Raw genomic sequence first — 19,024 nt, 5'->3', positions numbered from 1 at the left:
ATGGAAGCTAACGAGGCCTTCTCTAAGTGACAAAGTGATCACCAACTGCCTGATGTCTTTTCCAGCCTCCGCAGGCCATTTGGCTGCCGCGATGATGTGAGGTGGTGACAAAGGATGCAGGAAGTGCTTGTTAGGAGGATGCTGTGATGAGGAAGCAAACAAGATGTGCTGTTAATGAAAGGCCAAACACACTGAAATCCCTCAGTCTATGTGGGGAGTTTTCTGGTGAGTAATACCAACATTTTAGGAGCAGAAAAATGAGTCATTTCTACTCCACATTAGCCCCTCTTATCCTGCTGTGATTTGCAAACCAGAGCAGTCCCATGGAGTCCCTCACTGAGGGAGGGAGTAAATTAAAACTTTTCCTGGAAGGGAGACAAGGTTTTAGCACTGACCCCAGACACCTGTGTCCTGAGACCTCTTAAGACAGGCTGGATGATGGGAAAAGTCATAAGCACCCTAATGGAGAATGTGAACCACCTGTGGGCTATGCCCAGTGGGCAGAGCAGCTATCCTGTCCTCTCCTACCCAGCTGGCAACAATCTGCATGCAAATACAAGAGCAACTAAACACTATATGAGAGATTAGGTTTGCAAGAACCTTTCTTTCTCATCTTCTTCCAGCCATCAGCTCTGTGGGCAGTCCTGGGTGCTGTGGGGCAGCTGGGAAAGCTGCCTGCCCCATCATGTTTGGAGTGATGCAGCCAGTTAAAGTAAGTTGGGTGGGTGAAAATCTTTGTTGTGATGAGTTGGCTGGTGACTCTCGTGCAGGCCACCTCACTGGAGGGCTGTGAGCGATATCTGTAAACACATTTCATGCAAACATCATTATCCTTGGCAGCTGTGGTAAAAAAGCTGCAGCTTAAATGAGCGTCTGGTTCCTCAGTCTTTCCTGTGCTATGATCTCATGTTACAATGTGAACAAACTTCCTATCTGTGAAGAAGGGAAGCAGAGAAGCCCCTGGGGAGCTGAGGTGGATTTTCCCTCCTTCCCATCAGGTACTACTTTTAGCTCAGGGCCATGGTATATCCAGGAGCCTGGGTCAGGGTTAACCAGGGGCTCCCTGTAGCTCACCCTCTGGGCCCCTTGCTGCATTGCCCTTGTGCCAGCAGGATGTGCTGTGGTGTCTCTGGGGTCCTGGTGCTTGCTTTGAGACCCTGCCCCAGTGTGGCTGGGTGCCCTTGAAGAGCAAGGCATGGGAAGAAGGCAATGTGTCCAAGCCATACCTCTGAGAGGCTGGGGCCGGAAGTGGCTCAGGGTTGGTGCTGGTATAGAGGAGTTATGCCAGGCAAACTATTCTGGCAAGCTGATATATCTCTTTTCTTTCTTTCTCCTCCAAGATCTGAGGCTTTTATTGTGCTCAGAGGCATTGCTAGAGCAGTCTTCTTGTTCAGAAAGAAGAGGAGGGTGTTGTTGTGTAGTTCCATACAGCAGTGATCCTCAGGAGCCCATGGCTTGCCCAGGTGGGTATGGCAAATAGGTGAATTTCACAGTGTTGAAGTGCCAGCCATCTACAGCAAGAGAAGCAGGAACTTGTGTAGATGCCTTTGGGATTCAGGTGCTTATTTTGATAGTGTGCCTGTGTTTGGGTTTGTGCTTGTTGTGATTTTTATTTTTTTTTTTGAGGTATGGTGGATTAGTCTTGGCTTGTGCAATTCTTGTACCATGATCTGTTTTTGTGTTATACTGAGCTCAGCAATGGTGTTAGGAGGCACACTCCTTAAGTACTCTTATTATTTATCCTCATTGTACAAGCTGCACCAAAATAAGTACCAGGCATTTCCAGAAATTACTATTGATTGGGCAACTGTGTTTACAAAGCTAATCAATAAATTCCGCTCCCCCCCATATATATTTATTTGTGATACAACTGCTCTCTCTTTGTGTGTCTCGTGTGCTTTCCAGAGCTTGTAATTTGTCCAGTGTAAATAGCTGATTTAATCCCTTTTCCTGGGGAAAAAATAGCCCTGCTATTATAACATCGTGCCTCTTCTGGTGAGGGAGGTGTATGTATCTTCCTGCCTTCAGGGTGGGTAATCTCACCCTTCACAGGAAGAAGATGAAGGGATGGGAAAGAGCCTTGTTGTTTCCTGAACAGCAGAGTTGCTGAAGTCTCCTGTGGATTTTTGTCCCTTGGCCTTTTCATCCCACTTCTGTTTCTACCATAATAACACCAGCTCTTTTCACACTGCTCTTCCTGTGACACAGAAGATAATATCATGTTGTGGTGGAGACAGAGCTGCTCAAGCGCTGGTTGTCCAGCCAGGACACGTGCTGTTTGGCCAGGTGGCTGCTTCCTAAGGGTTGTGCTCCAAGTGCCTTTCCACAGCAGGGAACTCATCTGGGTCTCTACCCTACTTGTCTCTGAGTTCTCCCAAATCCTGTGGGCACTTCTTGTTGCTAAAATTTTTACAACTCTTTCAGAAGTGATCAAATCGAGTCGCAAAGGTTCAAAAGTTCTTTAAGGAGGATGGGTGGCTTGGAGGATCATCTGGATGGCTGGAGGAGCATCAGTCCAAAAATAATCATCTCTGTGGATGGCTGGACTGCCAAAATATTTAGAGTTCCACTTAGGTTTCAAATTAAGGAGGATTTGAATACCTTCCTCCTCTGGCCTCAGATGACTTTTATTTATGCTGCCCCTGCAGTCCTGGTTTGCCTGTGGTGAGAATGAGAAAGCACGCAAAGCTTCTGAAAGATTTCCCCACAAACTGGAAGCACCAGAATTTTGCAAGAGCTCCTTCTGTGGGACTCTCAGTATGGGACTGTGACTAAAGAGACATTGGCTTTTCTTGCTCCACTACAGCTGACTATGCCCTGTGTGAACTTGGATATGTGAATGCCCCCACCTTCGTTCTCCTTTAAGGAGAAACAGACTCACATTTGACTTCTGAAACCAAATGGATCCCACATTTTTCTCTGAAATTTCCCACTTTGATTTGTACAGTCTCCATAAATGGCCCTATTTTGGACATGTTTGACTTTCCTCTCGCATGCAGATTGGCAACTGGATCCAGGATGGGATTTAAATCTACAGGCCTACATGTTTGCAGTGTTTTCCCAAGGTTTTGAGGTACTTTCTTAGGAACTGCTGCTCTGACCATAATTCTAAGCAAGGCCAAAAATGAAGGACAGCAGATGGTGGTGCGTAAGAGTGTTAATTATTGCCAAAATAGTAATACTGGTATCGTTACTGTATTCTTCAGAAATTGTATAATGCTGTGACCATCTTCAGCCAATCTAAATAGGGAAGCAGAAACCCAAATAATCTAATTACTAAAAGCTGCTTGAAAATCAGCGGTCAGGCAGTAGTACACCCTGTATACAATACTCTGGGAATTTTCAAAAGTTAAGGTACTGGTTGGCCAGCTGGATGACTGTCCAGGTGGAGCACAAATAGCCTGAAACATGCCATGGATAATGTTGCTTCTTTTCCAGTTGGCAGTTACAGGACATGAGAAAGAGTTGGGTGGATTGGGAAGGGGGAGAGCTCTGAGGATGACATTAGTAGCCTGCTGGGAAAGGGGTAGGTCGTGGTAACTGTAGAGGGATCTCAAAGCCCTGTATGAAGGGAATGTGGGGAACACTAGGGCAGATGAGCTAGTGGAGAGAAAGAAAAAGGGGTGTAAATTCTTAGATCATTAAAAGAGGAACGATGAGGCTTGGAGCAGCTTGGGTGATAAACATAGGTGTATGATGAAATACTTGGGTTTCTCATTCCAGAAGAATTTTTATTGCCCATTTTAATCAGATTTGTAAACAACACAGTGGCTTTCTTTGGTACTAGATACAGTATAATAGTATGTCCTGAAAATGTCAAATTGACCTGTGTGTAATTAATGCTGCTGCTTAGTATATGTGAAGGCTTACAGCTGGTGGAGCTAAGCTCCTAAAACCTGAACCTTTTCCCTCTGACTTTGCCTGAGATTACTTTAATTCAAAGCTTTAGACACAGTTACAATTAGCTCCTCTTCCTTCTGCTCCTCTGTATACTCAGTTGCTTGTCCCCACCCTCAGCTTCTTGGATCATTGACTCAGATGTTTAAATGGAAAAATACTCAGCACAAGTTTATTGCAAGGAGCAGAAGCAAAGAGGGTCTCTGTAAATATCTTGGTTCTTCATATGCAGCTGGGTTCCCCTTTGTTTACTTGACTTCCCCAGTTATTTTCAAGCTACTAAGGTCATTGCTAGTTAATAGTTGGCTAGAAATCAATAGACAGAGAGATGGTTAAAGATAAGTTTTAATAATGGGTGCAATCAAATTCTAGCAATTTTTATCTCTCTGCTGCTGCTAGTGGTGGGTGGGTTTTGTGCAGTGGCTTCATTCATCTTCCAGCTGTACAAACTCCAGGCAGGGTTTTTATCTTTATAAAATAAAAAGTAAAAGCTGTCATAGCCCACCCTGGTGCCTAGTGGTTAGCGTCCTGCTGCTGGAAACCTGGGCCCAAGTAGGCTCAGAGTCTTCCATTGGGTTCGACAGAATTTTCATCCCATGTTCACCACTGTTCTGATAAAAAAAGCCCCAAGATATGAAGTCAGCCAGGGACGGAGCATTGTCACCTCTTAACTGCTCTCTGAACTGATGGGGGCATCTCAAAGTCTCAAGGAGCATTGCTAGTTAGTTCAGTTGTTAAGTGGCTTCTACACCTTTAATTGAGCATTATGTTGAAGCTGAATTCTAAAGGAGCTAAACTTCATCTTGGAAGAGAAAACATTGTGCTATGATTTATGCCTTTAAGCTCTGGGTTTGCTTAATTTGGAGCATGTGCACTGCATTTTGCACTGCAAAAGCCTAATAGTTATCTGCTGCCAGATGGACATTACCACATGCAAAAGCAGATCTCTCGCAAATACCTCTGGTGTTGAGTGATCACTTGAACAAGTGTGTTTGAAGTGTGCTGGAGACACTGGCTGCTGTTGGGCTTGGGATCAGGTGCCACGTGATGCTCCTTGTGCTGGAGGTTCCCCGGCTGCCTGCAGCTTGCCTGGTGATCCCATGCCTGGCACAGGGTTTTCTTCCTGAGGGTTTTGCAGAATGTTATTGGGCTGTGATGCAATGGCATCCCATCCTGCTGCAGCAGATTCACCCTCATAGGTATGGCTGACACTTCCAAGCATGCTCAAGCAAGTGAAGAATCTTAGACATGCTGTCTAAAGCCCTGCCAGATGTTTTGCCAAATATGAGTGGCCGTTGTGGTGGTCTGTGCTTGGAGTGCCTGCCAGGAATTTGAGGGACTTGTACTCATTTCCCTGTTTTGCCCCAGACTTCATCTTCTGCCTCAGGCAAGTTACATCAGTGCTGTGACTCAGTTCTGCAGCAGTACAATGGAAATAGCATCACTGCCCTAACTTGTGGGATTATTGTGATGGTGAACACCTCTAAGACTGCAAGATACTGAGCTCCTATGATCAGGATGGCTACATCAGCAGCTGCTGTATAAGAAGTGGCTTGAGCTCTTTTATCTGCTGAATGTTTCAGGAATGGTTTGACTTGAGGAAAAATTTTAGGAGTGCTGGACCTGCCCCAGGGTGTGGGAAGGGACCGGGTAACCATCTGAGTTCTCAGGATCTCCTCTGGTGAAAACATTGGCAAATCCCAAAGGTCTTGCTGAACTGGCATGTCACCTGAAAACTTGCACTAGAAGCAACAAATGCTTTGAGGTTCCTCTGTTGTAAGAGCTCTGTCCAGAGTATGAATCAAGGAATGAATTCAGTCTGAATTCAGGGCTGTGCATTTAGTCTGTGAGTGAAGAAAAGCTGCAGGGTACAATTAAATAGCCAAAACCATCTGCCTGGGGATTACCTGCAAATGCTTGCAATTTCTCCATGGTACAGAGACATGGAACTCCAATGACCAAAAGGGTTGTTAGGAACTTGGAAAAGCTACTGCTGCCTGCACTGCCCTCTCAAAGGTTGCAATCTCCTTACCTGTGCCACACCTCTGGAGGAACTTCTTCCTACCGCCTTCCTCTCTTCTCCCTCCCTTCTGGAAGAGTTGGTCTGCTGGGAGAAAGAGGTCCCTTGACCAATGGCACCACTCGTCAATCCACTACAGGCAAAGGCTGGTTTGGCTATTTTAGCCTGGCAAAGGGGCACCTGTTTGGGCAATTGAAGAACACTAGGACATTGTTTCTTATGATTCACTGGTGGAAGAGAGATGTGGGCTGTTCATTACAATTCTTGTTAAAGATGCATGTTCTGAATTATTCTAGTAGTAACCTCTGAGTAACCTCATGAGGTGAATAAAAAGTGACAAGAAAGAATGGTAGAAAGTGTTGGGGTGTTGGGGGGGTGGGGGGGGGGGTGTTGTTGAACACCCAGACAGCATGTGGGGTCCATTTTCATTATGAGACATAAATGGAAACAGTTCACATGTAGAGTATTCTACATGTATATGTAAATATAGTATGCAGTTTCCAAATTAATAGGTGGAAGTTGAGTTACCAGTTTGTTTTGTTACTATTGTGCAGCAACAGGACACCTCAATGGATTCCAGGTGGTCAGGTTTTTATGGGTAACCCAGGATGTAGCCTGTCTCTGCAGGGGCATTATCTAGCACACCAGCTCATCACCCTGTCTGGAAACCATTTCCTTGTTGGTCCTTCACTTGTAAATTTCCAATCCACTTTAGGAGGTAAAATCCCTGAATTAATGCTCTTCATAATATATTAGAAAAAGCAAATGTTTTGCCTAAGTTTTATCAGCCCCTCTTCTCTATGGGTTTTGGCCATAGAGAAGTGAAATAAAGATACAGCTGAGAATCTACTCATGCTTGCAGTGGGTAGATCACATAATATCTCGCCATCATCCTGTTATATATAATGTAATTCCTCTTGATCCATCTTCTTGGGCTAAAGGCTGTTTGCTTGTCTGTGAGGATCAGTATGTGACAATATGGTTTCTTGGTTCTTGTGATGAAGCCAAGTCTGTAAGCCTAGAGGTGCTTGGTACCCTGCCTCTGCAGTGCAAAGGGCAAATGGCCTGTTGCACCTGGCATGGAGCCACACCTGAAACCCAAACCTTTGCTGGGCTGATAAGCCAAGCCATGTAATGAGAGAGGATCACTCTGCCTTGCTTTTGAGCATGCTCAAGGACACACACAATGTCATCTTGTTCAAAGGCAGGAAGGATTTGTTTGAAAAGAGCTGGAGGGGTGGGGATGGGAAAAAGGAAAAACTTTTTTTTTTTTAATACTGAGCAAACAAAGTGAGATTTTGGATGTTTGGGGATTAAGACTTGGAATCTGTAAGCATTAGGCTCTCATTTGTTTCGAAGGTCACAAATGACCTAGAGTTGTGGTTGTGTTGCTTTGCATGAAGAACTGGTTAGAGTTTGTGAATGAGCAGGAAATTTGCCCCAAAACTGCTTCTGCATGGCCCAGCTTATCTGATCCCTAGTGTCAAACATGGTTTGAATTTTGCTCAAGGGAAGAATGACGATGTGGGCTTCAAGCACTTTCTCACAGTTTGCAGACAGCATTTTGACTTCTGTTTCAAAAGAATATTTTCTATGTGCAGAACTTTTGAAAGTGCAGAAAGGAGGAGAGCAAATAACTCCAGCCCTGGAATTTTGCTCTTCAAATTAAATGTTTTAGACAGACTTTGAAGTACATTTCCCAATTATCTTTGTTTTGCTAAAATTGTGTTTTCCTCTTGGTTGTCAAGGAGGGAAGAAAGGAAAATCTTGCTTATAGTCCCAGCTTAAATCAGAGTATCGGGTAGGAGATCGCATGAAGGTTCTGGGCTCATTACTTTGGGTGCAGCACAGGCAAGGAGCAAAAACAACCTTCCCCTCCCTTATGAATGCCTGAACAGGAATTAGGCAGGATGCAACAAGTGGACAGAACGCAAACAGGAGTGTTGGAGGAGGATGAAATGAGGAGGAAGCTGTGCCTTGCCACGGGCCAGCCTGCTGCCAGATGGGTGTGAGGGGTAGGCTTGTGGCACAGAGGTGTTCTGAGGAGCTATGTGAAAGATGCGACTCTGCCTGTTGACGTGAATTCTGAAGGCCATATGGTGTAAAGAAAAAAAGAAAAAAAAAATCTCTGCTGTTTTTGGCATTAATGACTAGTAGTTTCATCAACAAGACCTGAATGTGAATGCTGTCATGGGAGTTTCTGCTTTCTTCACTACCTCAGATAGTGGTATAAGTCATGCTCAAAGCTTGTTGACATGGTCTGGGCCCATTGCCAAGACCCATGGAGGAGCTGTCTGGGGGGCAGGGGGCTTTCTCTCCTGGGCAGTCCACTCGAAGGCTTTTCATCTTCAGAAAATGTCAGTTAACAGATTGAAGATGCTCAAAAATGCCGACTGCTCCTGGTTCCTGCTGTCTGCAAATCAGAGCTGTGGGTGCTCAGGTCATGACGTGAATTAACATTAGAATAGGATTCTCAGTAGCAGCCAAATGCTTAAGCAGTTTATAACCTAGTGGCTCTCAGTCATGAAGATGTTCTTGTTGATCCTTCAGCAGGTGCTGAAATGGAGACATAGATCTGAAATTCTGTTTGGAGTCTGCAATTCTCAGAGCAACTCCAGGAAACCCTGTGCAAACTCTTGACTTGGTTCAGCACCATTTGACACCTTTGGAAATGTGCACCCATGTGCAGCCAAGGCAGAGAACAAGGATGACATGAGAGGCAGTCCAGGGTTGCAGTGCAACTGCCCAGCTGGGCTACTCAGCCTGTGGTTTCTTGAGCAGTTTTCCCATGAGACCTGCCAAGCACCCTCTGCCTTGGCACCAAGTCCTGTCCTTGACCTGAACAGCAGTGGGGCACTGGTACTCACCCTCCAATCTACCATAGCCAGGAGTTCCAGATCATGCAGAAAGTGCTGCTCCGGGCAGCTGGAGATCAAGTAATGGTTCAACACTTTTTTTCCAGGGTACCAAACAGCTGTTTAATAGGCATCAACTAAAGCAGTGTGGTCATGATCCAGCAGGTGGTTGACAGTTGTCCTCTCAAGGCAGGGACAAATATAAGTTGCTCTTTGTTACCATTCAGGTCTGGATTGATTCAGGTCAGGTTGATTCTAAACAGATGAGGAGAATAGCTACTGAAAGAGAATGTTATTAATTAGTAACAGTCTTGGGCTGCTAACTCAGAGTTTCTAATCCTAAGATTTTGAAATTGTTTCCCAGAAGAACCAATGAATGCAGGAAGGTCCTGCCTAAGGATGAGACTTGACAACCTTCAAAAACTGTCCCAATTATGAGAAGGTTTGCAGTAGCAGAGATGAAATGCAGTAATCCATCAGTCTTTCCAACCTCCTGTTCCAGTTCTGATCTTCCTGTGATATTACCTTTTGTTTCAAAGCAAACTGGACTAAAACTTCCACTTCTTGGTATCATCTTTCATCTATTCCCATCCCTAACCAAGCTATTAACTTGCAGAATCAGTTATTAAAGGTACCTGTGACCCCCTACAAATCTCTAGAGCCAACTGACTTCTTCCTTCTCCTTTCTGATCTCATATGAGGTCAAGATCTGAATATGCTTCAGCACTCCAGTCCAATTAAAAAAATCAATTTGTGTTTAAAATTTGTTTGGGGGTCTTCAATTCCCTGGCAGTAGATTCCTCCCCTTCTTGCAAAATTGTAGGGAAAAGCATGTTCAGTGTTATTAAATGACTCCCCAAACTAGCTGAGTGGCTTAGTGGGCTTATGTGAAGCTTAGAGTGCTCGATGGAGCGTGGTGGGACACCCAGCACTGTCTGCCAGGTCAGGAGTTGAATCAGTGCTCTCTGAGTGATTATTATCCAGGATGCCTGGGGACAGAGGAAATTAAAAGTCTCTAACACTTACTGCCCTGAGCCAAGACTCAATGGCAGAAGCACCTGCAGGGTTGGCCTGCACACCCTACTGCTGTTTTTTCTCCCTTGGTTGACTCTTCAATGTGTTTTTATTTCCAAGTCAGTGGATGGCATCAGGCTGGCTGGATGGCTGAAATAGGGATGAGGCAGAATGGGATTCTGCTGATGTGCAAAAGGTCTTGGGGACACTGGTGGGAGTGATGGGGAAGAGTGATGGGGAACAAGCAGCCCTTTTGCTTTTGACTTGTCATCTCAGAACCTATAAATAATGATGTGGGTGATGGCCTTTGCAGCATGACTGGATGGGGGGGAGGCAGGCTAAGGCAGTACCAAAATTCTAATAAAAGGTCTTTGTTCAAGGAAAATCGGAGTTTTCAACGGACCAGGATTTTCTCTTTACCAAAAGAAATATCTACTGTTGAATCCTCCTTCTCTAGCTGGAATTTAAGCTAATAGAAGTAGTTTTGGATCAAATGAACCGTTCCCTTTTTTTGCAGTTTCTAAAAGTCAGTAAAAAGTTTATTTTTAAAGAGATTGGAGCAGAAATGTGAGATATCAAGGTGAGCTTGGAAGTTCTGAAAAAAAATCTTCAGTTTGACTCAAAATAAAACCTTCAGATTATTCTGAACTGCCAGTGAACCGAAAAATCAGTCATTTGCACTAATGATAAGTAACTGGCAGGTTGTTTTGCCTGTCAAATTCTGTGTCTTGTGGAGTGAGCACATTGTTGTCTGCTGACATGATCTACTGAGCTGTTAAAAAAAAAAAAAATAAATAGAGCTCCTCTCTGCTGGCAATAAGGCTCACTGACAGGTGCAGAGGGTGTAATTTCTCCTCCTGTCTGGACTAGGAGGGTAAGGGACCCCAGCCACAGTTTGTGCTCTCAGAAACTGCCATGGCCTAATAAATATCTCAAATTTTCCTCTGGGTAGTGATATTCAGAGACTGTCATAGCAATAATTGCTCATTATCTGGATGGCAGTGGCTTCTGCAGGCATCCATCCATGCCAGGGCAGGACACTATGGTATTATGTGTCCTAATGGGAAAGGTGGAAGGCAGGGGCACAGGAAGGTATTAACTGTGCTTTCCTCAACCTTCTGCTAAGGGTTGGTGTTATCCACCACCACAAACAAGGGCAAATGACAGAAATTAGCAGGGCCTTTCACTAGGGTAAGGAAAAATGAGACAGAATGAAATGTGGGTGTCTCCCAGATCCTCCTTCTCCTTCTGTGAGATGGGTGTATGTGCTTGGAAAGCAAGCTGCCTTTTCCCACAAAGGATATATTATGTACCCCATACCTCTTCACACTTGTATCTTGATGCTTGTACTTATTTGGCCTTGCATGCTTTTCTGATAACATTGGCAAAACAGAGAGGAGTGGACTGCCTAGCAGCAGGTGGGGGCTGCTCTTCATTGAGAGGGTGGGCTGAGACTGGCAAGGGGCTGCTAGAGAATAAAATCCTGTGACTTTGGGCTCTTGGGGCTAAGACTGCCCCAAACCCCCCATGGGTCAGTGAACTGTCATGGGTTTGTAAGAGAGCACAGCGGGCTGAGAGGGAAAGGGTTGATGGATTGTGGGCAGCTTGGAGAGAGTGATGGGGCACAGTCACTGCTGGGGGCCTGCTGGGCAGGATAGAGGTCTCCTTGCTGCAGGTCTAGTGATGGGGTAAAAAAAGATAGCAAGGAAGGTATATAACTATAATTTGCTGGTAAAAGAGAATGCAGCGGGAGGATGCATTGAAGCTGTTAACTTGTAGCAGCTCAGACTAGATGGGCAGGAAAAAACAGGAGTCATAAAAACTAATTTCATGGTACCTCTACCAAGGATTTGCTGAGTGACATAGTGTCTGAGCTGGAAGGAAGCTCTGCTGGTAAACTGTGTAAGGGTCTGGGTTTCATCTGAGGTGCATCTGGTGGTTGTGGTTAAGGCAGAAATCTGGTAGTTAAATAAAGTCAGAGTCTGGGGGAGGGGAAGTACCGGCTGCCAGTGTGAGCTGGACCTCTCATCTTTGTATCATTCCTCCTGTCTGTTATATTGATCCCCAGCAAATTTCTGGCCCTACCTGCAGAAGGTGAAGCAGCCCAGCAGGAGCCTGCCCAGTGCAGGCAAGGCCTGCCTGTTGAGCCTGACCCTGGTTCCTGTGGCATGAGATGGGAGCTGAGGGACTGAACTGTTCTAGTACTACAGTATAAAAGTAACCCCTGTATTTGTTCTAAATGCATTAAGTGCATTCAGGTCTGGTGACTGTGTTTTAGTTCTGCTAGACCCTGTAGATTTGCTGCCCTAAGAAGGAGGGTCTGGCTCTGCCTCCAGGTTGCTGTGATCTCTGGCACATCATGTGGATAAAGCATAAAACCTGGTAACTGCAGGTACACCTCCCCTCAATGAGGCTTATTTCTCAGAAACATCAGGCCATAGTACAGGTAAGTATCACTCCAGAAGCTAAACTGGCTACCACACACCAGAATAGAGCAATATGTGGTGCTGTGCCTCTATTCCCCACTTGAAAATAAAAAATAAAAATCCTTCATTTTCTTACCTTTATTCTCTAAAACATGAGGTGCCAGGGTCCATCAGGTGATTGTGCAGAGGTACAGTCAGTGTGGTAGGAAAAGGGAAGGCAGGGTTGGACCAAATGCTTGTGATTCTTTTGCTCAGAAGCTGGTGCACAAATCAGCCTTTTTTTCCCCCCTTAATTAAAAAATTCCAGCCAACAGCTGTCCTGGGCCCTCAGTGCCAGTTTGCCCAGACCAGCTAGCTACAAAATCACAGTGCAAATAACACCAGTAAATGGCTGCTTTCCCTGTTCCCCTTCCTGGGTGCCCCAATACTTTGTTCCAAGGGAAGTGGCACAAAGGCTGCAGGAGTGTTCCTGCTTTCTGCAGGCTCCCTATGAAGGGTGAGGAGCTAGATTCAACAGGCAGCACTGGCTGCCAGCTCCTGCCTTCATTTACTGGTTGCAAGCAGCATTTCCTTATTGGGTAATGGGTCCTGGTGCCAGGACCTGGCTGCCCTCTTGAAAATGAAACTGGTGCAAGTTGTTATTTGTAGAAAGGCTGTTCTCTACCATATTTCTTTGTGTTTGATGGATGGGTGTGTACTGGGCTGCAGAAGTCACTATCCCAAGTTGAGGTCAAAACTTGTCAAAAGTTTTGGTGACTTTCCTTAGTTACACTGGATGACATAAAAATGCATAGAGAATGGGTGCTCCAGGACAGAATAATCTACCCCCTGACCAATGTCAGCTGTGGGTGCTGTGTTTTTTTGAGAGCTTAATCAGCCTTTCACAGTTTGAACCATCTTAAGCAGCAGCAGCTACTGACCGTGTGGGACTTGGGTAGCACATTTCAGGAGAGGATAGAATAAACTGTCTGTAGCAGCAAATTAATTCATGACATCCAGGGCAGTGCATAGGCTGGGGCACAAACTTGTAGCTTTTGGTCAGTGTTCTGTATCTTCAAATAATAGGCTCTGCCCTGGAAGAGATTATAGGATGTAATTCAGCATCACCAGGCAGAGGATGGGGCAGGATTACTGAATGTTTTTCACTTCTTGTAACCTCTGCTCTTTTTCTCGAGAAAAAGGGCAAGTAGGTCAGTTTGAACAGGGTAATAACTCTTTCCATAAACCTTACTGAACTTAGAAGAAATTGCCTGCACAGCACCAGGAAGGGGTTAAACCCTAGCATAGGGAGGCACAAAATCTCCACTGAACTAAAAAAAAGTCATACACATTTTTAGCTTTTCTTTATGGAAGTTGCAGGACTTTGTTTACACTGAACAGTGTGAAGCCAGACCAAGATCAACATGTCCTTGATTTTGCTTTGCATGTTAAGTATTGCATATTTACCCCTTGTCACCTAATTTGTGAATTTGCCAGGAATCAAAACATCCATTTAAAGTAGCCAGGAAGACAGCAAAATATGAGTACAGCTCGATCATTATCTAATGCATGGTTGATGTACTGAGGGTGGCTTTGCTAAGTCTGATGAAGTATAAAAATGCAGCTAGACAGCACAATGAAAAAAACATAATTCTGGTCCAAAAGCTGATTGTTGGTAGAAATCAAACTGGAATGTTTCAGATTTAAAATATTTTCCCTGTGGAAAAGTAGTAGAGGCTTGTGGGGGATCCAAGGTGGGGTGTTGCAATTTCCTTTGCAGAAAGCTCATGGGTGAATCCCAGTCTTTCTTGTGATTCTCTGGCCTCTTCCCCAGGGAGGAAGGGTGCTGCAATAAAACCCCAGGCTCATTGCATTGTATGGTGGGAAATACAGACTGGCTGAAGACTGGGGAAGAGAGACCTCCATTCTTCAATGTCTGTGCAGGCCAAGGCTTTTTCAGGGGCATAAGTAAATGCATGAAAGAGAAGAGTCTTCCTTGCTTAAATTGTTCTTTACACTTGGTTGTTTTGCCCCTAGAAACAATTCAGTAACTATCAGCAGGCTTTGAAGTTACATCCAAGTCCTTGCAAGAAATGCTGCAAAGTGTGGGTTTTTTTACACAACTTTCAGTTTTAATTATCTAGGAGGAAATCCAACTTTCTCTCCATGTTTCTACCTAAGTGTTTCTCAAAACATTATGTTATCAGAAAAAAGAAAGGTAGTCTTATTGCAGATCTCAAACTGTCATAGCTTTATTCCATTTTGCCCAAGTATCAGACAGTGCAGTTACTGGTACATTAGAACACCAAAATGGGAAAAACTTAAGTTGTTCCTGGTGATCTATGCAACTGTTGGGGTGTCTCATGACCATTTGATGTCTTAGTTTCACCATTTGTAGAACAGAACTTCATATGGTTTTCTTCTGTCTCCCAAACATCTTTGAAAGCTGGACAATGATGCCCATGCGATATTTTAATAAGCAATCAATGTAAACATGTATAAATGAAGTAAAATAATAAAAAAATGAAGTAAAGGACACACTGACTTTTTACTTGGTTTTGCTACCTGTGTCCTGAATGGAGGGGAAATCCTACTACAACTAAGGGTGCAAGCTGAGATCAGCTGCATTATTAGACATCAGAAAATCCAGCCTGGCAGAAGCAAGAGGAAGCCAGTCTTCCTACACATCACTGTCAGGGAGTTGCTGCATTCACTTGAGTGTGGTGTTAATTAACTCCGGATCTGTTGGGTGTTTTATTTCTGTATGTAGGCTCTCAGAAAAGGAAAGTGCATGGGATTTTCAGGGTTGTTAAAAAAGCAACAAATGATGTCAATCCAAATCTTGTATTCTTGTCTACTTGATACACAAATGAAGTTAACAAGGTTGACTGGAACTACTAATTGTCCTGCACTGCTTGCTATCTATGCTTGCTCTGGCTGTGGAAAATTCATGCATATCAACAGCTGAAAACTCAGCAGAAAGTGCTTTAACATAGGAAATGGGCAATGTTTGGCCCAGTAATATCATAATGCAGGTGGCTGAGAAATCACTCAGTTATATGCATGAGGGGGACTCCATTTAAGAGCAACATTTGGAGCTTTATGGGCATCATAAAAGGGGAGAGAATGAGGTTTTTATATCACTGAGGTCAGTTGTAGAAGCAGCAGGAGGTTGTTTCCCGCCCTTTTGCATATGCTTGGACTGTGCAGGGAAAATGAAAATGTCTGCTCAGAGATTTGGTATCACACCTGGGGAGGGTGGGCTGGGCCAGTGCCAGAGACCCCTCTGCACAGCCTGCTAGGTCCTCATCATAGAGGTGATTTCACTTCTTTCATGACTGGGCGTTGTCAAAACCAAAGCCATACTCTACAAATAAAAACCTTTGGCTCCTTTACTAGAAGTGGACTCTCAGAGCAAAAAAAATTGTTGAAAAACACATTCATAATTAATTGCTGCTTTTCTCGTCCCTTGCCAGTTGCTAGAGCAAGTGAATTGAGTGTGTCTCCCAGCACACACAGCTCCTGCCATTTTGTCATCCTCTTCTGCCTCTTGTAGGGACCCTGATTCTGGAATACAGGGGGTAAATCTTATTAAAACTTCTTTTCTAATGTTTTTGGTGGCTGAGGGAAAGCATGCCAGTAAAATCGACAGCCTTTCCAGAGCAAAATATTTGTATTTTCCTAAAGTTCTTTTAGTGCCTTAACCCATGGGTTTAGTGAGGCTAGGGCTAATAGTGCTGTATCTCTGAGACTGCAGTGGCTGTGTCCATCCTTTCCTCTAGACATGCCTGAGCTCTTTCTATCTCTCCTTCCTCCTGCCAATGAGAAGAACCAAAACATTTCATTTCTGCTAGTTCAGATAGTCCTTTTAATCTCTTTAGGGAAGATCCATCCACTATCTTGGTGCTCTCCGTGCATTTCTAACAGAAATGCCTATTTTATTTTATATTGAACAAAATACAGAACTACCACAGATACCTTAATTCTTCTTTTTTCTTGCTATAAAGCTTGACATCTGGGCCTGTAACAGCTCATCAGTGGATTTGTGAGATGAAGCGAATGACATTTCTATATAGAGCACTGGCTGCTGTAGAAATCAGATGGTGAAATGGGACTGCAAAGAACTTAGTATTGAGTGATGATCTTCATCCAAGGATCTCTGCGTACAGCAATCCCCACTTTGCTGACACAGATGATGGGTGACTTACTCCAGCCTGCACAGCAAAATTGGCCTCACGGCAGAGTCTCTCTGGAGACCTGTGTGTAGAGCACCAACACTCTGGAGCAGGCATTGCATCTCCTTGTTTTATAGAGCCCTCTGTTGTAATAAGTCTTTGATCCCAGCGTGGGCAGAAGTGCATCTGTAACTAGCTGTACATGAAACACTCGTCCCATCCTTGCCACCCATGCATGCAACCTGCTCAGATGTTTTCTTGCTCCGTTTGCCCCTTGCCTGCCTTCACACAAGCAGTTTGAGCTGTGTTCTGTATAAACATTGTTTCCCTGCAATAAAACCCAGAGTGGGGTCTAGGCAGCGTTCCTGCTCTCTCCTGACCTCAGCAGCGCTGCTCCAGGAAAGAGGCTGGAGAGCAGTTCTCAGCAGAACTAACGGGACTACGAAGTCAAACCAAAACCAACAGCCTGAAGTAGATGAATCAGATAAACTCCTGGGATGGGTTCGTTTCCAGCAGCAATAGCCTGGGCTCAGCAGCCGGAGTTTCCCGTGTCTGCACTCCCGGGAGATGCTGGTTCCGTGGCAGCTCCCGGACCTCCGGGCTGGACGCGCTGCCTCCCGGGCCGCTCCCACGCTCTGCTTTCCCCTTCCTGCTGGTGCTGAATCCCGGCCCTGCCTCTACGTTCCCAGGACAGCTCCTAGGCCAGCTCGGAGGGAATCGGCCCTTGCGCTGAAAGGGAGCTTTTCCCCTGATTGCCGTGCCTGTCACTACAGAGGGGCAGGGAGCAGCTCAGGACCAGGGTTCCTCTCCTTGTGCTTGTCAGCAAGCTCGGGTCTCCAAGAGCAGAGCCACCCTGCTGCCAGGAGCGTCAGTGTTCCTCTGAATCCTTCAGTTCATCCCCAAGTGCCCAGCAGAGGTGATGTGCTCTTGCTGTTGCCTCTCCCAGGTACCTTCTTCCCAGTACCAGTGATCATCATGTTAAAGACACATGAAGATACTCTGATTGTCAGCAATTCCAGCACCTCTGTGGTTTGGGTGTTCCCGAGTGATGCCTGAACCTCACCCTTCTCCTTTTAATCTTTGCAGTAGCTGAGCACTGCCAGGCAAATTCTGCCCATGATGATGTGGTGCTTAAACCTTGTGCAAAGGTAATTAATGTGCTTCAGTGAAGGCAAGTGATTTCTACCAGCTGGAAATCTAGTTCTGTGCTCCAGTTAATACATCTAGAGAAGTTGTGGATGTCCTCTCCCTTGGGAGTGTTTGAGGTTAGGTTGGATGTAGCTTTGAGCAACCTGATCTAACAGAAGACACCCCTGTCCATGGCAGGGGGGGTGGGACTAGGTTATTTAAGGTCTCTTCCAACCCAAACCATTCTATGATTCAATAGCAAAGACTTTTATACCCAGCTGCACCATCTCAAGCCACAGCTGATCAAATTTCTCCAGTCAGCAGCAAGAACTTGCTGATTCCTAGAAATCCCATGTCTTGTAGAAAGATGGGAGTGATGGTTGTCTGTCAGCCATTCAGTGCTGTGCTCCAGCCCCTGGCAGGACATGAGTGTGTGAAACTGGTGGTATAAGTGGAGTCACAGATATTCATGGCCAACAGGAGCTCTGTGGAACTCTTTGCTTGAGGAAGAGTATTTGTTTCTGTCCCTTGCTGCCTTCCATTCCAGAAAGCTATACTGGATTTTTGCATTTCCACCTGAGCTTTTTGTTGGAAAGAACCAAAAAGCTTCAAAAGTCATTGTTATTTATGGAGATCTCCATGTTGCCTTTATACAGGGAAAGCTTCTCACAACATCAACTATAATTTTTAATGAGACTTTTCAACTTTGCAATGGCCTTACCTGTAAACATATTTGTGATAAATACACACATTAGATACCTGAGTTATGTTTTAAAAATACAGCTGGTTGGGATTTTCTGGATGATGACTGAATGTGACTCCTTTCTCACTGGAAACCATGCCATACTGTAACAATCCAAGATCTCCCATGGAACTAAATGCACATCTTGTACCTAGAGCATGCAGCTCACCTGCCTGTTAAAGGGCTGGATGGGGCTGAGGCAGGTTTCTGATATTAAAAACTACTTTGGGAACTTAGGAGGTAGGAGCTGCATGGGTATTGATGGAAGCTACCTCAATAGCTGTGAAGGTGTTTGCTTGCTTTTGGATCCTGCTTTATTCTGTTGAACTGAAAGCACTTCTCTATTTCCTAAGGAGAATACTTGATGCAAACACGAAGTGGAGACTGCCTTGCTGCCAGCACAGGCACATGGAAGCAGAAAAACTTGGAAGCAGGACCTCTGTTCCTGCTGCTCTTGTGTGCTTTCAAGTGACCATCACTTGGCCTGTTGTTCCTTGAGATAATTTGCAGGTGGACTCGTGTCCAAGGTTTGGTGCTACAGCTCCTCTGCAGTTCTAAAAGCAAAGTTGGGATGAACCCAGGACAAACTGTCTTTGCTTTCTGGGAACATCCACAGGGAGGAGAACAATGAATCTGTTCTGAAATAAGTAAGGCCTTGGGAAGCCTAGGAAAAGGGGTGTCAGCTTCAGTCTATCTTGAGTGGTGCAGAATAATCTGTCAGTGAAAATATAGCTCCTCGGAGCTCTGAGAGATGCCCTGAGGTGTTTCCTGCAATCCAGCATCCAGGC

At 45.0% G+C, this 19,024-nt stretch overlaps 1 long non-coding RNA gene across 3 annotated transcripts; it reads right to left on the bottom strand.

The window, feature by feature from the left end:
- Positions 1-4,285: 4,285 nt before the first annotated feature.
- On the bottom strand, positions 4,286-12,712 carry LOC127387708 (uncharacterized). Of its 3 annotated transcripts, XR_007890191.1 has the most exons (5): positions 12,349-12,712; positions 8,785-9,051; positions 5,930-6,001; positions 4,856-5,020; positions 4,286-4,365 (listed from the first exon to the last, which is right to left on the bottom strand). It is a non-coding gene; the product is annotated as an uncharacterized LOC127387708 (long non-coding RNA). The 3 variants fall into 3 exon arrangements; XR_007890189.1 differs by having other exon boundaries at positions 4,326-5,020; XR_007890190.1 differs by having other exon boundaries at positions 4,326-5,020; positions 8,785-9,048.
- Positions 12,713-19,024: the final 6,312 nt, after the last annotated feature.

Source organism: Apus apus, chromosome 8 (assembly GCF_020740795.1).
Source record: "Apus apus isolate bApuApu2 chromosome 8, bApuApu2.pri.cur, whole genome shotgun sequence".
NCBI lineage: Eukaryota > Metazoa > Chordata > Aves > Apodiformes > Apodidae > Apus > Apus apus.
This window is presented reverse-complemented; position numbering and strand designations above follow the sequence as displayed.